This window comes from Maniola jurtina, chromosome 19 (genome assembly GCF_905333055.1).
Source record: "Maniola jurtina chromosome 19, ilManJurt1.1, whole genome shotgun sequence".
Lineage (NCBI taxonomy): Eukaryota > Metazoa > Arthropoda > Insecta > Lepidoptera > Nymphalidae > Maniola > Maniola jurtina.
Genome location: NC_060047.1, coordinates 1,170,973 through 1,191,431, shown reverse-complemented (window position 1 = coordinate 1,191,431; position 20,459 = coordinate 1,170,973). Strand labels below are relative to the sequence as shown.

The following is a 20,459-nucleotide window of genomic DNA, read 5'->3' as shown; positions in this document are numbered from 1 at the left end:
AAATCCTGCCCCTTTCAGTCGGGCAGCGGCAAAGGAAGCGGTTCGTGGAAGCCGTAATCTCGTATAGCATCTGTCACACAAGTGCTCGCTCCGAATCGCACAATCTCCCAATTAGAATAAACACATGGACGCTTTATACCTAACTACATAATAATATGACGCTCGCGACACGTTTTTTAAAAATTATTCTTGTGAGCTTTTTTCCTAGAATAAAAATTAGCATAAAGCCACTCTCCGAGTCTCTGCTATACAAAAAACCATTCAGTACTATATACTTCATTTATTCTGTCAATTATTGTTACGTGATTGATCAAACATGCTGTATATTTCATCGTTAAATTGTAAATACGGTTAGGTTATTATCTATCTTACAAAATTGAGAGCTGCCGAAAGATTGTGAACTATTGTGAGATCTATGTCGTAGCGAAATGGCATAAACTGGGAGTTTGTTAAAACGACAACTCAATTAGACCATTTCACTAAACAAATCTAGTGATGTCTAGAATACTGAGCATGGACTTTGTCTGTGTTGGTGTTAGCTGGCGGGCGTGCTCTGCCTTTTTGGAGTGTTTTTTTTTTTGTGAAACTGACTGGAAAGCGCTCTAAGGAGGTGCCGTGCGTGTGTCGGCGAGCGCCGGCACAGACGGGGTTCATACTTGTATAGTTTAACTAACTTGTTACAAATAACTACAAACTTGACATTGGCTAATCTTCGTAAAGCCAGACGAGAGAGAAAAAAAAAAAGAATACTGAGCATTATTTATGAAATGTAACGACGCTACGATATATAGATCTCACAATAGAGAGGTTCACAATCTTTCGACATGTTATAATCTCGCAAGATACATTATAATATAACCGTATTTACAATTTCACGGTGGCATAAGTATATAAGATGAATTAGCACACTTCCCCGAAGTTTTTTAATGTAAACAATCGTGCGACTAACTTTTTGCTTAGTCATTCTTAGCTAAATACCACGTATGGCGATGATTGATGTCTTAATTAGCGTATTAATTGGAACAATTTGGATGTGCGTTGTCTATTCTGAGAATATAGACATCTTTGTGGTCATTAACACGGACATTTTGAAGATTTATGCGGACCAAGTCGATGATCTTTGGGTACAGATTTTAATATATAGAAAGATCAGTTTTTTTTTGAGAGACATATCTACCTACTATATCTAACGACACAAAATAGATAACTTAAAATAAACTAGTTGACAGAAATCATTCCTTCTTTACGTTCGTTCACAAAAATAGATAAGAGGTTATGTGGCGCTAGTCACTTAACACTTTTATTACACTATTGCGATTAAAAAAATAGCTTTCATCCCTTCATCCATACTAATATTATAAAATGCGAAAGTGTGTCTGTCTGTCTGTCTGCTACCTTGACACGGCCCAACAGGTGAATCGATTCTGACGAAAGGTACAGGGTTAGCTTATATCCCGGAAAATCAAAGGGTTCCCAAGGATTCCCAAATACCCATCCGATTAACCGATTTGTATGAAATTTGGCGTCCCTGTAATTGACATAGGCAACTTTTTATCCCGGAAAATCAAACAGTTCCCACGGGATCTTTGAAAACCTAAATCCACGCGGACTGAGTTGCAGGCATCCTCTAGTAAGACCTGTATGGCGTTATTAGTAGTACTAGTAGTAGTATAAACTTGGCTAATATTATTTAAAAAAAATAACAAAATGTACCTATATATAGAAGATTTCAAATAAATCAAAATATAATAATTATCATGCTATAGTAAACGATGTTTCACACGAATATAATTATAGTATAGCGCACCCATAAGAACCAGAGTCATGAATTATTAACACACTAAATACTTTGAAGCAATTATATTATATTTGATGAGAGAAGTAGGTACGTTTTAAGGCCAGAACAAACAGAAAGCCGTGCGATTAATATTAAACAGTCAGTAAATTAGCCAATTAAATTATTAGTATCCATTTTTTAAACTCATACACATACAAAAATTTATTCAAATTGGGTACCATTGTACTTTTTGATTTTCAATTTGATTTTAAGCCTCAATAGCTCAACGGTTATAGGAGCGGACTGAAATCTTAAAGGTCGGCAGTTCAAACCCCACAACCGTTGCACTATTGTCGTAACCCACTCCTAGCACAAGCTTTACGCTTAGTTGGAGGGGAAAGGGGAATGTTAGTCATGATTAAAATGGCTAATATTCTTTAAAAAAAAAAAATTTTTTTTGAATTTGTAAAATAATGATGTAATGATGATAATTAATTACGTAAACTTAAAACTATAGCTTCAAAACTCGAGCTTCTTCCAACTATAGCTTCTATGCCATGCTGCGTGCCTCAAGGGTTGGAAAGGTACCTACATATTATGTTCAGTGGAGATGAAGTACCCTTTGAGGCAAATCTGTTGTTTCAATGCCCAGGAAAATAGACTTCAAGAAAAGTTGCCAGGGAGATAAGTACCACTTAAACTCATCAATCCAGATACAACCATAATTCGGACAATACCCAGTGGCAACGTCTTCATTGTGCTTGACCTATCTTGCTTATCTTGAAATACAAATTACCTCCAATAAACTGTATTTCTTGGAGTGGCTGTGAACTGCTAGATTACATACAGGTACATACAGCGCGTCACTGCAACGTGGGGTACGTTGCCGCGACGCGTTGCATGTACCCAAGTCTTTAATAAAACGTATTCGAAGCGCGAAATTCTCCCCAGGCCCGGCTTGTTCTAAGGAAATTGCGAGATGGGTCGCAGTTCTCTATTAAATTTAAATTAATATCATGTAATTTTACGTAATTGGAATTCATTTTGATGCTTGGTTGGACGAATGGGATGATATTATAAATTATAATAATTTATTTAGCTATATTTATACACTGTTATTACTAGATTAAAAATTAATTGATATAAATGTAGGTATATACTTACTAAGTAGTTTTAAACATTTGTAAACTAGCGATTTTATTAACCAACACTATACAAAACATAACATATGAACACACACACATACAAAACACAATTGTAGGTACTTACTAACAAAACTATCATAAAATAAAGGTAAAAATTGTAGAATAAATAGCTAGATAGTTGTAAGAAAGCCTATTGTACTTAAAGATAAGGAGTAAATAAAGGCTTAGTAATAATATTAAAAATTACTAGATTATACACGCGACTTCAACCGCGTGGTAGCTATCTGGATGCCAAACGACTCTATCTGTCCAGTAGATCGAGCTGTGCGTTGATATTATAATATTAGTCCTTTTATACGATTTACACGCTTTATCTTCTAAATATACCTACTATTTAGAAGATTAGAAGTTTGATAAATCCATACTTCCAATATAACTACTAATATTTTTTTTTATACGAAAGTGTGTCTTTGTGTTAGCTTTTCACGGCCCATCCGCTTTACCTATTTTGACGTTTCGTACAAATATAGTTTGCATTCTGGAGCAGGCTATTTTTTTGTAAAAAATAGCGAACGAGCAGACGAGTCATCTGATGTTAAGTGATTACCGCCGCCCATGAAGATTTGCAGCACCAGAGGAACCGCCCGGTGCGTTGCCGGCCTTTCAGGAATTTGTTGGTCCGCCCCTTGAATAACTTCATGTTGTAATCTAATGGGAACACCGCCGATGGGAGTTGATTCCACGGTTTGCAGGTGCGTGGAAAAAAGGATCCGGCATAACGGTTGGTCGAAGTGCATCAGAGACACAAGTGGTGAGGGTGCCGTTGTAGAAAAGGGAGGGTGAAATGTATGTAAGGTATGAAAAGTAAGTTACCCCATTTCCACTGGATTAAAAAGAAAAACTAAATCCATGCCGACGAAGTCGCCGGCATAATTTAGTAGCAAACATACCTACCATCTCGGCAAAATATCTGTCCGGCAATCCATCCAGTTTTCTGAGCAAACAAAGAGAAAGGAACGCACGCATCCTGCAATTTCCGGCCTTCCTATCTCGCATATTCAGATTTTAGACTCGATTATCCACCACACCCCAAAAATGAACTTTAACAGACATGTTTTAAGGGTGAAAATCTATTTGCAAGATTTGTAGTGTCGATTCAAATTTTACAAGCGTGCGAACTGCGAAGAGGCTAGCCGTGTCAACTATTTCAACAGAATTTCGTTTTCAGGATCTAGAATTGTCATATTTGTGTTTATAATGTCGTTAGAAATATGTCATTTTAGGGTACACTTCTTACGTGCTTCTCTATACAAAAGTATGACGCCTAATTATTCTATTCTTTGTTGTTCTAGAACTAAGCCATATATCGATTTATCTCACCACTATCCACGCCTTTAAACGATTAATGTAGTAAAATTGTGTATTTACGTATTTCAAAGTTATAGCCCTTGAAAAATTCCTATTTTAGGGCAAATTTTGTGGCGTAATACGTACGCTTTATTCGTAAATAAACTATATAAAAAAAAACTAGAAAATTAAAACAACTTCATGTCACGCTTTGCTTCATAATTATTTGAAATGACTTTAGTTTGTGTAAAAAAATGTTTTCTTTTGCTGAAATTCCAAGCGTCAATTATTGTCAGATTTTTTGACTAAAAATCATGAATACCAAGCAAAATTCATTTACTTGGCCTTGAAAAAGTAACAGACAGATAGAAAGACAGACACACTTTCACATTTATAATATTAGTATGGATTACGAAAAAATATGAAGAAACCGGTCAAGTGCGATCCCGTTTCTATCTCCCTACATTACGGTTCATAAGATAATGAAGTACAGACAGACCGATGGACAGATGGACGGACGACAGTGAAGGCTTAGTAAAAGTGTCCAGTTGGCATCCTTCGGGAACCTTGAAATTTATGAAAAGCAAATAATAATAAAAATAATTCAAATGACTTTCTAATTTGGGTCAACGTTCTACACGAAAAACCAAAATTCAAGTTTTAAACTCATTTAGACGAGCTAGAGACGCGAACAGACAAACAGACAGACAGCATTCCGTTTTCACCGTTTGTGTACGGAACCCAAAAAAGCGTTTATCAGCAAACCGTCAGTATTATAACGAATATAAAGTAAGGTGAAGTATAAGCGTGAATTTCATTTTCGCTACGGATTTTTAATTATACAATACGCAGGAACACGGCTGTATATCAGATTTCAACCTATATTTTTACATGCAAATAAAAAGGCGTGTATTCAAAAATTTCGTAGCAGACAAAGCATTTTCGAGCAGAAATCGTCGGAAAACTGCCAAGTGGTAGGGCACAAGTGCGGGAGAAAAACAGGGCGTATTGTCCACGCTAGCGTCACTTTTATGCTGCCTTTAAACGAGAAGCTACTGGCGCGAATTAATAGGAAGTCATAATTCTATAGCAGACTAGCCGATGCCCGCGACTCCGCCCGCGTGGATTTAGGTTTCCCAAAATCCCGTGGAAACTCTTTGATTTTCCGGGACAAAAAGTAGCCTATGTGCTAATCCAGGATATCATCTATCTCCATTCCAAATTTCAGCCAAATCCGTCTAGTAGTTTGTGCGTGAAGGAGTAACAAACAAACACACACACACACATTGTGTGTTTTTTTTACAAGAATTTGAGCACATATCGTCAGAGAACTGCCAAGACAACAAGTGCACTAGCATCACTTTTATGCTGCGTTTGAACGGCGTTACTATTGGTCTGAGTCGTTCTTTATAAAGCTTACTTTCATAACATTAGAGGACTGCCTACGGACAGTTATAATGGGGGCAAAAATGGGGGAAATATGGCGTATTGACCGTCACTTCTATGCTGCCTTTGGATGACGTGGTTATTGGCTTGTTAGTGTTTTCTTAAGAAATCTTACTTACATACCTCCAGTGAACGGTGTAGTGTGTAAACGCAGCACGATACAGAAAAAGCTTGGATTTAATGACGCCTAAAATCTTTTGTCGTATCCACCCTAAACACTCCTAACTCGATTCACACGTTTGAGGAGGCGTGGATCAAACGGCCTTATGTCTTTTGTCTGTCTCAATCAAAAAGCATAGCCTTCACCACGCGGAAGAGAAGACTTAACGATTCGTTCTGACTTGCCAAAGTACAAGACCTGTAGGCCTAAGGTCTTTTTCTTCTTTATAACACTCTTGGCAGAACGGTGTGGCATGACATCTTTCCCTAAGGATGTTATTTGTCCTAAACAGAATGAAATAGAATAGAAATATTTGTATTCAAATAAACTTTCACAAGTACTTTTGAATCATCAAATGTATTTACCACTGGTAGTGTACCTCTTGTAAGCATTTGCCACTTCTCTCATCTGGCTGACATCCTGGTCACACGTGCAAGAAACCGCCAACAGCAGACTGAACTTGGTCAATTATTGTTATTGAATTGAATTGAATTGGTTATCTTACTTTGATAATTGAAACATATTTTTTTTTAATGATGTAACCACAAATTCACGGTTTCCAGATTTATTCCTTATTTGTGCTATAAGACCTACCTACCTGCCAAATTTCACGATTCTAGGTCAATCGGAAGTACCCTATAGGTTTTCTTGACAGACACAACGGACGCAGGGACGGACAGACAGACAGACACAACAGACAGACAAACAACAAAGTGATCCCAAAAGGGTTCCGTTTTTCCTTTTGAGGTATGGAACCCTAAAAACCGATATACGGTTGGGGTCCCAAGGTGCTAGAAATGTGACCTCACAACGGGAACCGTAGTGTTGGCAGGCCCTCCCATTCAAGACACATGACATCAATAAGTCGTAAGGAACCGCTGGATTCCGTGGCGCGTGGAAATTCCTACAAGGGGCCTATGCCCCCTATTCCTATTTGATCGCATAGTATCTTCACCTAGGCGTGTAGCTTGTTGGTCTCGTTATATTATGTCGGTGCAGTTTGGCACCCCACTACAGTCTCAACTCAATTATATATTTCCTCCCACATAGTCTTTTGTTGTCTTCCTTATTTATTTTTGCTTTAATCTCTAAACAAAAATGGAAAACCACGTTTTCGCAAGTTAAAAAGAGGCCCGATGGCTCAACGGTTCAGGAGCGGACTAAATTCCGAAAGGTCCGGTGGTTCAAACCCCACCCATTGCACTATTGTCGTATATCTACTCCTGGCACAAGCTTTACGCTTAATTGGAGGGGAAAGGGGAGTATTAGTCATGATTAGCATGGCTACTGTACTTGTGCTATAAGACCTACCCACGTACCAAATTTCATGATTCTAGGTCGGACGGACGGACGAACATACAGACAACAAAGTGATCCTATAAGGGTTCCGTTTTTCCTTTTGAGGTACGGAACCCTAAAAACCAACAAACAAACACATTTTTGAATTTATAATATGGGTAGTGAATAGGTAATATGGGTAGTGATAATTAAGTTTATCCATCTGTCTTTCAATCCGTACTTGGTCAGCCTGGTGGATCTATTTTATGGCTTTACTTGTCATTCTGAGACGAGACCCATGCTCAGTAGTGGGACAGCGACATGTTGAGATGATGGCGATGAATTAAGGTTTTCTAAAACCTTATGCCTCCAAACTTTGATATTTTCGTCTGAATCAATGATCATAGTAGTTATTACAAAAAATTAGCTAAAATTACCTACCTTCAAATAACACGAAAATAAACAACTTTTGTTAAAATAATGCCCATTATCACAAATGGAATTTTCCAGTGTAATTCCGTTCATTAATAATAAATCACAATGAATCAAAGCTAATTAATCATAACGAGTTTAATTTAATATTAAAATAGAAACATTCACTAAAGTAACGTTTATTTATTTGTTAAATTTATTAATAAATCAAAGCAATAATTATTATTAGAAGACGATCGCTGAAGATTTTATAAATAGGCTTTGACGTTCAATTTAACACTCAAATACTCAAGAGTAATTTTTAACCCCCGACCCAAAAAGAGGGTTGTTATAAGTTTGACGTATGTATTGTGTATCTGTCTGTGGCATCATAGCTCCTGAACTAATGAACAGATTTTAATTTAGTTTTTTTTTTTTATTTGAAAGGTGGCTTGATCGAGAGTGTACTTTTAGCTATAATCCAAGAAAATCGGTCCAGCCGTTTGAAAGTTATCAGCTCTTTTCTAGTTACTGTAACCTTCACTTGTGGGGGTGTTATAAATTTTTAATTTACACTTGTATTATTACGATACTATACTCTGTCCACGGAAAGAAGATAGCATAGCGCTCCTATTACAAATGTTAGAGCCAAAAATCTCAGTGGGCGTTAACCATTTTGAGTCACCACTCAACCAAAACCAAGAAACCAGAAACTGGTTTTTTTCTGGTGCCACTAAAATAAGGTAACATATATAAACTAGAATTAAAATGAGATGCGTGGTGTGTGGTACCAAAATGGACCCACTCAGCATTTTGCGTCTGTGTCGGGAACGCAGGCACAGCGCTGGTCTTCCGTGAAGCCAGAAGTTTCGGATAGTATATACGATAGGATATAAGTAAGTACAAAGAATGTGGTTAATAGGTAGGGTTAGGGAAACACAAACATGTTTTCAAAAAACATTCGAAATTCTTTTCTAAAACATAGTTTCATTTTCATTTGTGATTAGTTGGTGAGTGGTATCTCAAAATGCTTAACAGGGTTCTCTCCGTCACTCGTTTCATACAATAGTAGTTCCAATTTCATTTGAATATTAAGCAACCCAAGTCCATGAAATTTTGCAGACATATTCTAGAAACTAATATCTGTGTCTGTGGTGTTTTAGATTTTTCTAAAAATATGTAGTTTTAAAATTACAGGGGCTCAAAGATTTGTATGAAATTTTTTAAGACCGCGTAACTTTGAAACCGAATATTTTAACGGAAATCTGGAAAACCACAGACATAGATATTAGTTTCTGGAATATGTCTGCAAAATTTCATGGACTTTGGTTGCTTAATATTCAAATGAAATTGGAACTACGATTGTATGAAACGAGTGACGGAGAGAGCCCTCTTAACGCCCACTGAGATTTTTGTCTCTGTCATTTGTATGGGAATACATAACAGAGAGAGCGCTAAACTACTTTCCGTGGATAGAGTATAGCTGTTACTCGGGTCTTATTCACTCACTTGTGAGTATTGAAAGTGTTAAAGGTTATTAAGGTTTTATTACAAGCGGAGACAACACAAATTTTCAAAGGAAAATACCCTTGTCTAAAGTAATCTCTCGATTTATACAAGCACTGGAAAAATTGTAAACGAGCGCGCCATCTTTGTCCATTAATGAGCCCTAACAGAAATAAGAGGGTACTTAGCGATATTGTGGGGCAAGTTTCAAGAGACGAGCAATTTATTCAACATTTTTACCCGACTACGGCAAAGCCAAAAGGAAGGGTTATGATTTTAGCAGTCTATGTAGATATATATGTATGTATGTACGTAGTGCCGTAGTGCCTAAACTACTGGGCCGCTTTTGATGAATGAGGTGTCAATTGATTCGTTGTAAAGGTCCGGGTGACATAGGCTACATTTTATACGGAAAAAAAATCGACCTGACGGATGTTAGATCCAAAAAAGAGGCTCCAAAAACTTCTTTTGCTATTGTATCGAGTGGGATATCAAATGAAAGAAGAAAAAATTCTGAGTTCTTAATGATAACAAGTGGAAATTAAAAGTTTATAACACCCCCGACAAGTGAAGGTTACAGTAACTAGAAAGAGCTGTAACTTTCAAACGGCTGAACCGATTTTCTTGGATTAGGTATAGCGAAGAACACTCTCGATCAAGCCACCTTTCAAACAAAAAAAACTAAATTGAAATTAGTTCATTAGTTTAGGAGCTACGATGCCCCAGACAGATACACAGATACACACGTCAAACTTAATATAACACCCCTCTTTTTGGGTCGGGGGTTAAAAAGCGACAGAAAATTAATTTTATACTTTATCATCTATTGCTATCTATCGGCAGTTCGCGGGTAGTAGTCGGTTTTTAGTGCTGTATTAAATCACTAGCTTGATGCCCGCGACTTCGTTCGCGTGGATTTAGGTTTTTAAATCCCTTGGGAACTGTTTGATTTTCCGGGTTAGGGATCTTGGCTGAGATGATTGTCAGCAAAAAAAATTGAAAGAGTAGGGAAGTACATGATATAATTCTTGTACCACGCAACTATTATCTTCTTATCGCAATAATGAATATATATGGGTAGTTTCTGCGAAATGTTTATCTGATGTATGGGGGATGCGTCCGTGACTGAGGACCATACTATTTGTCCGTAATCGCCATCATATATCATAATGTATTTGATGTAGGTATCTTAAACCTTTCCTCTGTTTCGTGGCGGAAGTTATCTGCGATGTTTTCTTTTTATAGATAACTTAAAAACGCGTCAAGTGCGAGTCGTACTGCCACACGAAGGATTCTGTACCATCGGATGAAATATACCACTATGTAATTTGTTTTTATTAGCATGGCGGCCATTGTTAAATATGCCATTTTGGGTTTTTATTACTTGTTTGTTGTTAAAGCGGCAATAGACATAAATACACACTCTGTGAAAATTTCGACGTTCTACCTATTGCGATTCAAGAGATACAGCCGGCTGACAGACAGACGGACGGACAGATGAACGAATAGCAAGGGCTTAGGTAATAGGTCCCGTTGGCACTCTTATCCTGAAAAATATAAATATCTCACAAAATGTAAAATATTTAGAAGTGGGTCCTATTGACCCATGTCCTCTGTCAACACTTTTTAATTAAAAAAAAATGAGTCTCATTTTTGTTTCTCAAATAATATAATTTTAAGAGTCATATTATTTTCATGTAAAATAAGTAATGTCGAAATATTTGAAGAAAAATGTAACATTTATTTAGTAACGTTTATGTTACTTCGCGAAAAACCTTTTATATGACAGATGGACAGACACAAGAGTGATCTGAGGGTTATACTTACCTTTTTTTGAGATATGATAAAAAAGGGAAAAATATTCGATGGCATCTTTTGGTCTGTAGCTAGCTTTTGCCCTCGGATTTCCTCGCGTGACCTTTTGATGCAAGTTCCCGCTATACAACGGTAGGTAAAGGACATTATCGTGAGGAAAGCTGCACGCCTGAGAATTCTCCATAGTGTTTCTCCATTTGGTTAGCGTGATGCAGCACATGGAGAAAACCCTTCTCATTCTAAGAGAAGATCCGTGCTTAGTAGTGGGCTGGCGATGGGTTGATGATGAAGAAACCAGGGTGGGTCAGTTAATCTATACTCTATACTATACTATCTATACTAATAAATAAAATTGGAGTGTCTGTCTGTAATTTCGAAATAACTACCGCATATTAAGATCATATGGTTATTTGAACGATACTATAACTGAATCACACGTTTTTAAAATTTTTGTCTGTCTGTCTGTCTGTCTGTCTGTCTGTCTGTTTGAAAAGGCTAATCTTGGGAACGGCTGAACCGATTTGGACGGGATTTTCACAGACAAGTAGAGAATTGACCAGGAAGTAACATAGGCTACTTTTTTAACCGACTTTAAAAAAGGGAGTTGTGTTTTTCTACCTATGTACACCGAAATCTCCGAGATTTCTGAACCAATTTGCGTCATTTCTTTTTTAATCGATAAAGGAACTTTGCGACATTGTTTCATAAAAAATTTGGAGTCCAACTCCTCAATCCTGATGCTGCAGGGGATCTGACCAATCCACGCGGGCGAAGCTGCGGGCATCAGCTAGTCTAAATATATAAAAGGAAAAACTGCCTGACTGATCTATCAACGCACAGTTCGAACTACTGGACGGATCGGGCTGAAATTTCTAATACAGATAGTTATTATGACGTCAGCTTCACTAATATCTACAGGATTCCTGAAAATGCATATATTTGAAAACACCCTAAGGGGGTAAAATATGGATTTCTTTGTGTAGTCCACGCGGACGAAGTCGCGGAATTAAGCTAGATCACACTAATATTATAAAGGCGAAAGTTTGTATATGTGTGTGTGTGTGTGTGTGTGTGTGTGTGTGTGTGTGTGTGTGTGTGTGTATGTTTGTTACTCCTTCACGCAAAAACCACTGGATGGATTTGGCTGAAATTCAGAATGAAGATAGATAATATCCTGGATTAGCACATAGGCTACTTTTTATCCCGGAAAATCAAAGAGTTCCCACGGGATTATGAAAAACCTAAATCCACGCGGATGAAGTCGCGGGTGTCAGCTAGTCTATTTATATAAACGGGTCACACGCTAACAAAACAATGTCAACACAGTGCTAATCTGCGCGTATTCAAATAAAAGCAAGTTCTATTGACTCTTGCAATTGAGGAGCGCAAACTATTAACTGTGCCCATGGTGTCATGCAATTAAAATTTCAACGAGATGATTAATGTTCTCATTAACTGTGGTAGATAAGGGCCTATGACATCATTATTACCATCATATGAACGGCTACTGTTGGACAACGTTTCTGATACGAACCGCTAACGAATGCCTTTCCGGGGCCTGTGTTTCCTGAAAAGTATAACTTGAATAAATAGGCATCTTATAGGCTAGCGTGCTCCAATCTAGATCTCACCATTGCTCTGTTTCTCATGCAAACAGAAATGCTTACAGAAAAAACCGGCCAAGTGCGAGTCAGACTCGCGCACCGAGGGTTCCGTACTCGGGTACTTTTTTCAATATTTTTCACGATAAGTCAAAAACTGTTGTGCATAAAAATAAATAATTCTGTTTTAGGATGTACAGGTAAAGCCCTTTCATAAGATACCCCACTTGGTATAGTTATCTATACTTGTTGGAGCTAACCGTGACGTTTAAGCCGAATGGAAACAGTCCCACAGTGTCGGTTAACGAATCGTAACTTAAAACCGCAGTTAAATGGGTTCCATCACGCGAATTGAAATCAACTGGTCAAATATCAATCTGTACTAATCTTTTAAAGGGACGTCAACGCACTTTGTTAATTTAAGTTGCGGTCTGCACCCGTGCGTACTTACTCCAAATTCCACGGACGCGAACGAAAGGATTTGCCTCCTCGTTTATTCTATTTTATTTTATTGACAAGTGTAAATTAAAAATTTATAACACCCCCGACGACCCAAAGTATTTGAGTTTTCCAAAACATCATTTTCAAATAAATAATTAAGTATTTAGGCAACGTCCATCTTGACAGCTTGACATTTGTCTATTGACATAATATTATGAACCTAACGGTTATCTAACCTTCTTTTCTACAAGAAAACTAGAAAAGAGCTGATAAGTCTTAAACGGCTGAATCAATTTTTTTAGATTATAGCTAAGAACACTCTCGATCAAGCCACCTTTCAAACAAAAAAAACTAAATTAAATTCGGTTCATTCGTTTAGGCGCTACGATGCCACAGACAGATACACAGATACACAGACACACAGATACACAGATTCACAGATACACAGATACACACGTCAAACTTATAACACCCCTCTTTTTGGGTCGGGGGTTAAAAAAAAGGCACACAAAACAGGTTGCAACTCTAAACAGTCTAAACATAAAAACAAAAGGTCAAGTGACAACCCCTAATAGGTGTACACAGCAATACTATACCTAAATAAATAGATATATGCATTAAACAAGATATACACAGAATTTGTAAAATAAAGGGTTAATAAAAATTTACAATAATATTTACAATATAAAACGGTTTACCTATATGATTTTAAGTATTCAAATGACAAAATATGCATGGAAGTTAAATATTATAGAAAAACGAACAGTAATTAAAACAAAATGAAAGAGTTAAAAAGATGAAAAAAGTTGATGAAATTGTTTTTTAAATAAAATAGTAATATTATTGTTGTTTCTAATTGAAACGCCCCTCCAGCATCAATATACCCGCCCCCCCCCCCCCCCCCAATTTTGATACGGGTACTTTTGGAAGACTCTATTTAATAATAATCACTGAAAAAGAATTTATTTTTGACATAGGCAAATACTGTATTCTGTGTACAGGTCTTCAAAGCTTGAACTTACCCAGCTAATTCCATTCAAATCCGTGCTTTGATACCCTTTTCCCGAACGTAAGGGATTAGGCGTACGAGTTCGTATGTAAATTGTACCTGGACTTACACTAACAGTGAAATGTATGACTGTATTGAACACGTTTGATCCCTGCCCTCTACTAAGTTAATGTATGAGAAAATTTTATGATGTTGTAGCTAATACATTGCTGGTTTTTGAATAACGGAAGATTTCGGGCATGACTATCACACTATCACACTAATATTATAAAGGCGAAAGTTTGTGTGATAGTGTGTGTGTTTGTTACTCCTTCACGCGAAAACCATTGGACGGATTTGACTGTTTGGAATGGAGATAGATAATATTCTGGAGTAGCACATAGGCTACTTTTTATCCCGGAAAACCAAAGAGTTCCAACGGGATTTCGAAAAATCTAAATCCAAGCGAACAAAGTCGCGGGCGTCAGCTAGTAGCATATAAACCATTGGAGTATGTTAGTCTATTGTCGTCATCGTCGTCAACAAGTTATAGATGTCCATTGCTAGACGTTAATTCAGCGGCCCCCTGCGTCTCGTTCGATGTTTGTCCATTTAGAAGGAAGCCAGCTAGTAGACCGAAGAATCTAAAGTCAGTGTGGTTAGTATAATAGTCTCTTCTCAAAATGAGAAAAGTTTAGGCCATAGTTCGCTATGGTGGCCGAGTGCGAATTGGCAGACTTCACACACATTTGCGAATAGAAAACCCTCAGGAATGCAGGTTTCCTCGCGATGTTTTCGTTCACTGTTAAAATAAGTGATATTTAATTACTTAAAACGCACATAACTCCAAAATTGTATTTTTACTTAGGTGATTATATGTACGGGCGTGCACATCTATTAAGCAGTAATGTATACCAAACTATTCAAACAAATCGCTGATGTAAATAATTTTTCGTATCGGTTGGTTGGAGACCGTTCCAAATGAAATTACCATCGCAAAGTCCATTTTTAATCGAGGAAAAGTCCTCTGTTTTTGTTAATAAATTTATTTTACGCTCTTTTATGTTTCCCGACGTCATTTCACAGAAAAAATAACATTGGAATTGTATTGTTTGCGTAGCAGCGACGTCCAAGGGAAATTCATTTACTTAATTATTTCATGAAAAATTATTCGATGCGAGATTAACTGGACTGTGAAATTATTTACTATTCATAATATTATTAACGGATAATTCTTGCGATGTGTTTATTATAAATTCGAAATTATAGACGTACTTTTTTACTAGCCTAACAAGTGTAAATTTATAATACCCCCGATAAGTGAAGGTTACAGTAACTAGAAAAGAGCTGATAACTTTCAAAGGGCTGAACCGATTTTCTTGGATTATAGCTAAGAACATTACAGATCTCGATCAAGCCACCTTTCAAACAAAAAAACTAAATTAAAATCAGTTCATTAGTTTAGGAGCTACGATACCACAGACACACAGATACACACGTCAAACTTGTAACACCCGTCTTTTGGGTCGGGGGTTAAAAAGGCGGTAGAAAGGTAACCACCAAGTATGGACGGGTTTATTTATCCTCAGGATTATTAATCCTTAATCTAAGGATATACTCTAAACTTAGTACATATCTACATCTTTTTCTTTTTAATATTGCTGAAAAAGGACAAAACATAATTTTACATTTAGTACACGCTACTCGCGACTGCCAGCTAAAGCCACGAGGTTTGACAGCTCTAAATTAAAAAAACTTTGAAACTGTGTCTGTCCTTTTCACATTACATTAGTAAAAAGAGGATGCGAATACCTACTCTAAAATTTAGTTGAGCTCAGAATCAGTACCATTGTCACATAGTTAGCAAAGCAAACAATGTTATAATTAAGGAACAAACCACAGCGCCACGTGGTCGCTCGCCGTAATTTATCTCGTTAAGCCAGTGGCGCCCTCAAGGAGAAAATTACAGGCGACTGTTGGATGCAACTTAATTATATTTGCCTTTGGGACAACGCGTGTATGTATGGAGGTCTGTACACTAGGTACCAATCCTAGAAATGTTCTAAATTGCTTCTTAATTAGTTTGTTTTGGGTAACACACGGGTATTAAAATCGTTTTATGACCATCGCTAATGATTGCACTGGCCACTAAGGATGGTAGTCCACTGAAGTAGACCAGTGATGTTTTCAGAACCAGTCTTCTTAGAATGAGAGGTTTGGACCAAAGTCTTACCACAATGACCCAGTCCGGTTTTATTTTTTACTAGCTGACGCCCGCGACTTCATCCGCGTGGATTTAGGTTTTTCGAAATCCCGTGGGAACTCTTTGGTTTTCCGGGATAAAAAGTAGCCTATGTGCTAATCCAGGATATTATCTATCTCCATTCCGATTTTCAGCCAAATCCGTCCAGTAGTTTTTGCGTGAAGGAGTAACAAACATACACACACACACACACACACACACACACACACACACACATACAAACTTTCGCCTTTATAATATTAGTGTGATTTTTAGGCTAGCGCTTGGCTGCAATCAGACCTGCTAGCAAATGATGGTGCAGCCTAAGATGGAGCGCGTTTGCCTAGAAGTAGCCTATTCACTCTTGACTTGAATATACCCATAATAAAAGTGGAAGGGAAAATTGAAAACTGATAAACTTCACATACATTGCCAGTTGCCACAGGATCAAACTCCAAGTTCCCCAAATAGGATGTGGAAGTCTTAACAGGGCTCTCTCCGTCACTCCATACAATCGTAGTTCCAATTTCATTTGAATATTAAGCAACCAAAGTCCATGAAATTTTGCAGACATATTTTAGAAACTAATATCTGTGCCTGCGGTGTTTTAGATTTTTCTAAAAATATGTAGTTTTAAAATTACAGGGGCTCAAAGATTTGTATGTGAATTTTTAAGACCGCGTAACTTTGAAACCGAATAACAGAAATCTGGAAAACCACAGACATAGATATTAGTTTCTAGAATATGTCTGCAAAATTTCATGGACTTTAGTTGCTTAATATTCAAATGAAATTGGAAGTACGTTTGTATGGAGCGAGTGACGGAGAGACCCCTCTTAACCTCAAGGCTAACACCACTTCAGTTTAACTAGCCGAAAACCATTCTCATGAATTGACCAAATATGACAAGCAAATTGAAATGAAATGCAAGAGAAACATAAGGAGACAGCTAGTAATATTATAAGGCAACGAGCAGCGAGCAGTAATCTATAGGTATACGATGAGGTTCATTTACTGAGATAGCATTCAAACTTACTCTATAGTCGATATCTTTGTACCCGTAGAACATAGCGTTGGAATACTCATAGACATGTCCATTGTTTAGCTAATTCCGGGACATGCATGAGAAACATAAGGAGACAGCCAGTGATATTATAAGGCAACGAGTAGAGATCCATAGGTATACGATGAGGTACATTTACTGAGATAGACACGTTTACTCACACTCATAGACACATTTACTCTCCATTTTAATTTAAAAAATGGGGCGTGATCTTCTCTTATGTTTCCCTCCTTTTCAAAAGTGTAACAATGCGAATAATATCCATAGTAAAATGAACACCCGGCTGAGTTTGTTATGAGCTTTTCTCAGACGTGAAGAACCCGCGTAGCTCTAGTTTTAAGTTTACATAATAACCATTCACCAATCAAACACCATTCTCTTACAAATTTAACTAGAGGCAATTAAAAAGTGTACAGTAGTACCTATCCATTTCTAATTTGTCTTTTAAAAAAATCCTCGACTCTCATGCATATTGATTTTATTCCATGCGCCATATTTGTAAAATTATCATATATTTGTTTATCAATTAGCTCTGTTTGTATTGTATATAAACAGCGTGTGATTTTCTCGACGTTACGTATCTAATCGTACAAGGAACCAAAAGCTTAATTTGCTATAATCCGCCAAACCAATGAAATCTGTATGGTACGCAACACCACACCAATTCCAACACCACTCGAGGCGCGTTTCGCCCCGACACCGGAGCATCTTCAGATGTAGACCTTACAATGTCTAATTGCAAAGTATCTAATCGTCTGTAGGTCTATGGCAGGTCCCCGATACGGTTGTTGCAAGCACTTCAAGTTGCGCATTCTATTTGCATCCAACAATACTGCAACACTCATTTTTGCTCTTAACAGGGCTCTCTCCGTCACTCGTTTCATACAATCGTAGTTCCAATTTCATTTGAATATGAAGCAACCAAAGTCCATGAAATTTTGCAGACATATTCTAGAAACTAATATCTGTGTCTGTGGTGTTTTAGATTTTTCTAAAAATATGTAGTTTTAAAATTACAGGGGCTCAAAGATTTGTATGAAAATTTTTAAGACCGCCTAACTTTGAAACCGAATATTTTAACAGAAATCTGGAAAACCACAGACATAGATATTAGTTTCTAGAATATGTCTGCAAAATTTCATGGACTTTGGTTGCTTAATATTCAAATGAAATTGGAACTACGATTGTATGAAAAGAGTGACGGAGAGAGCCCTCTTAAGTGGGACATTTCAATGAAGCGCTGTTGAAACAGTGTATCGATTGTTGACGGCTTTGTTGGGAGCGGTCCCGTTTTGTTGACGCATTGTTTGCAATGTCGCTGCAAGTGACTTCTGTGCGCCGTTGTTGTGTTAGCACATTGTTGTTTGGTGAAACTTTGTCGTGGAATTTTCTCAACATTTTCGCGCTTTCTATTTTTTATTGTGAATCTGTACTTAATATTATGAATGCGCAAGTGTGTCCGTCTGTCAGCACCACAGTCCATCAACCATTTTTGACAAGGTACAAAGATAGGTTGTATACCAAGGAAGGGTATAACCTACTTTTTGTCCCAGTAAATCAAAGAGTCCGCACGGTATTCTTAAAAACCTAAATCTATGTAGAAGAAGTTGGGAAGTATCTATGTATATGGTATCAATTATACTGCAACACTCATTTTTGCTCTTAAATGGGGCATTTCAATGAAGCGCTGTTGAAACAGTGTATCGATTGTTGACGGCTTTGTTGGGAGCGGTCCCGTTTTGTTGACGCATTGTTTGCAATGTCACAGTGCAAGTGACTTCTGTGTGCCGTTGTTGGTGTCAGCACTTTTTGTTGCATTGCAACATTGTTATTGATGAAACTTTGTCCTACAATTTTTTTAACATTATTACTATGCGAAAAATTGGGTTCATTAAAAACAACAAAATGTGATTCAAAAGAGTTTATAAAAGTTTATTTGTTTAAACAAATCCTTATTTTTATTTCTACTTCTAAAATAGAGAAGGTAGGCCAGGATATTTGAAATCAAATGTCCTGACCTTCTTCTTCTTTGTCGTAACACTCTTGGCAGAGCGGTCGTGGTCATCACATAATAACGTTTTTGGGAGCAGATGTTATACGCCTCACGAGCATTCGCCACTTCTCCCTGCTGGCCGACAGTGTGGTACACTCATGCAAGGCACCGCCCACAGCGGACTTCAATTCAGTAATTTGGTCGATCCGTCGCGTATGTGACCTTCCTCGCCCTCTGGTACCCTCCACCTTGCTCTGCACTACAAGATGCTCAATGGAGTCACTCTCACGCCAGGACACATGTGCGAAGAACTTCAGTATGCGACTCTATACTAATGCCAAAACACTTGTTTAACACCGAGGCCACTCTATTTTTACCAAAAGTCGATAGGCGTATAACCTTTACCTAAGCCCAAAATGTTTATATTCAAGTGAGATACGAAAATACTCAGGTATTTTGGGTATTTAAATTCACAAAATCATGAAACCGTCACAGGCACGACCCGTGACTTTAATTAAAAATATATCACTAACCCACTCCGTTCTAAATTGGCCCTCCTTTTAAATCATTTAATCCTTTTTAAGCTAATTATAGGATCGCCGACGGGTACCTACGTTTAATTAAAATTTGTCCCCCACATATCGACTTAATTAATAGAAAATACCTGAGAGTTCCTTCGCTTGTTGAAGGTCGTGTTTAAAATGGATACGTGATCATATTTTTAACCCCCAACCCAAAAAGAGGGGTGTTATAAGTTTGACGTGTGTATCTGTGTATCTGTCTGTGGCATCGTAGCTCCTAAACTGATGAACCGATTTTAATTTCGTTTTTTTTGTTTGAAAGGTGGCTTGATTGAGGGTGTTCTTAGTTATAATCCAAGAAAATTGGTTCAGCCGTTTGAAAGTTATCAGCTCTTTTCTAGTTTCTGTAACCTTCACTTGTCCGGGGGTGTTATAAATTTTTAATTTACACCTGTGAATAAATGTTTTGAGTTTCAATTTACCCAAAGTCCTTCCCACTGCGCGAGGGAGGTACTAGTAGTCAAAATCCGAACTTATTATCTCAATAAAAGAATCTGATGGCGTCACAGCAGTCGCAGCCTCATTCAGTGGAATGATGAGATTGAATAAGAGCCGTCGCAATATGACTCCGGAGTCAATTTCCTCAAGCAGATGTGTGCGAACCGGGTTTATGGACTCGCAATATTATGCTGAGTTTATATCGTTTCTTCAACGAATAAAATATT

The 20,459-nt window shown here is 37.4% G+C and overlaps 1 protein-coding gene across 4 annotated transcripts in view; it reads left to right on the top strand.

Moving 5' to 3' along the window:
• The window catches only part of LOC123875351 (nephrin-like), a 122,590-nt gene that overhangs the window by 28,002 nt on the left and 74,129 nt on the right, over positions 1 to 20,459 (top strand). The gene's annotated exons all lie outside the window — the stretch shown is intronic.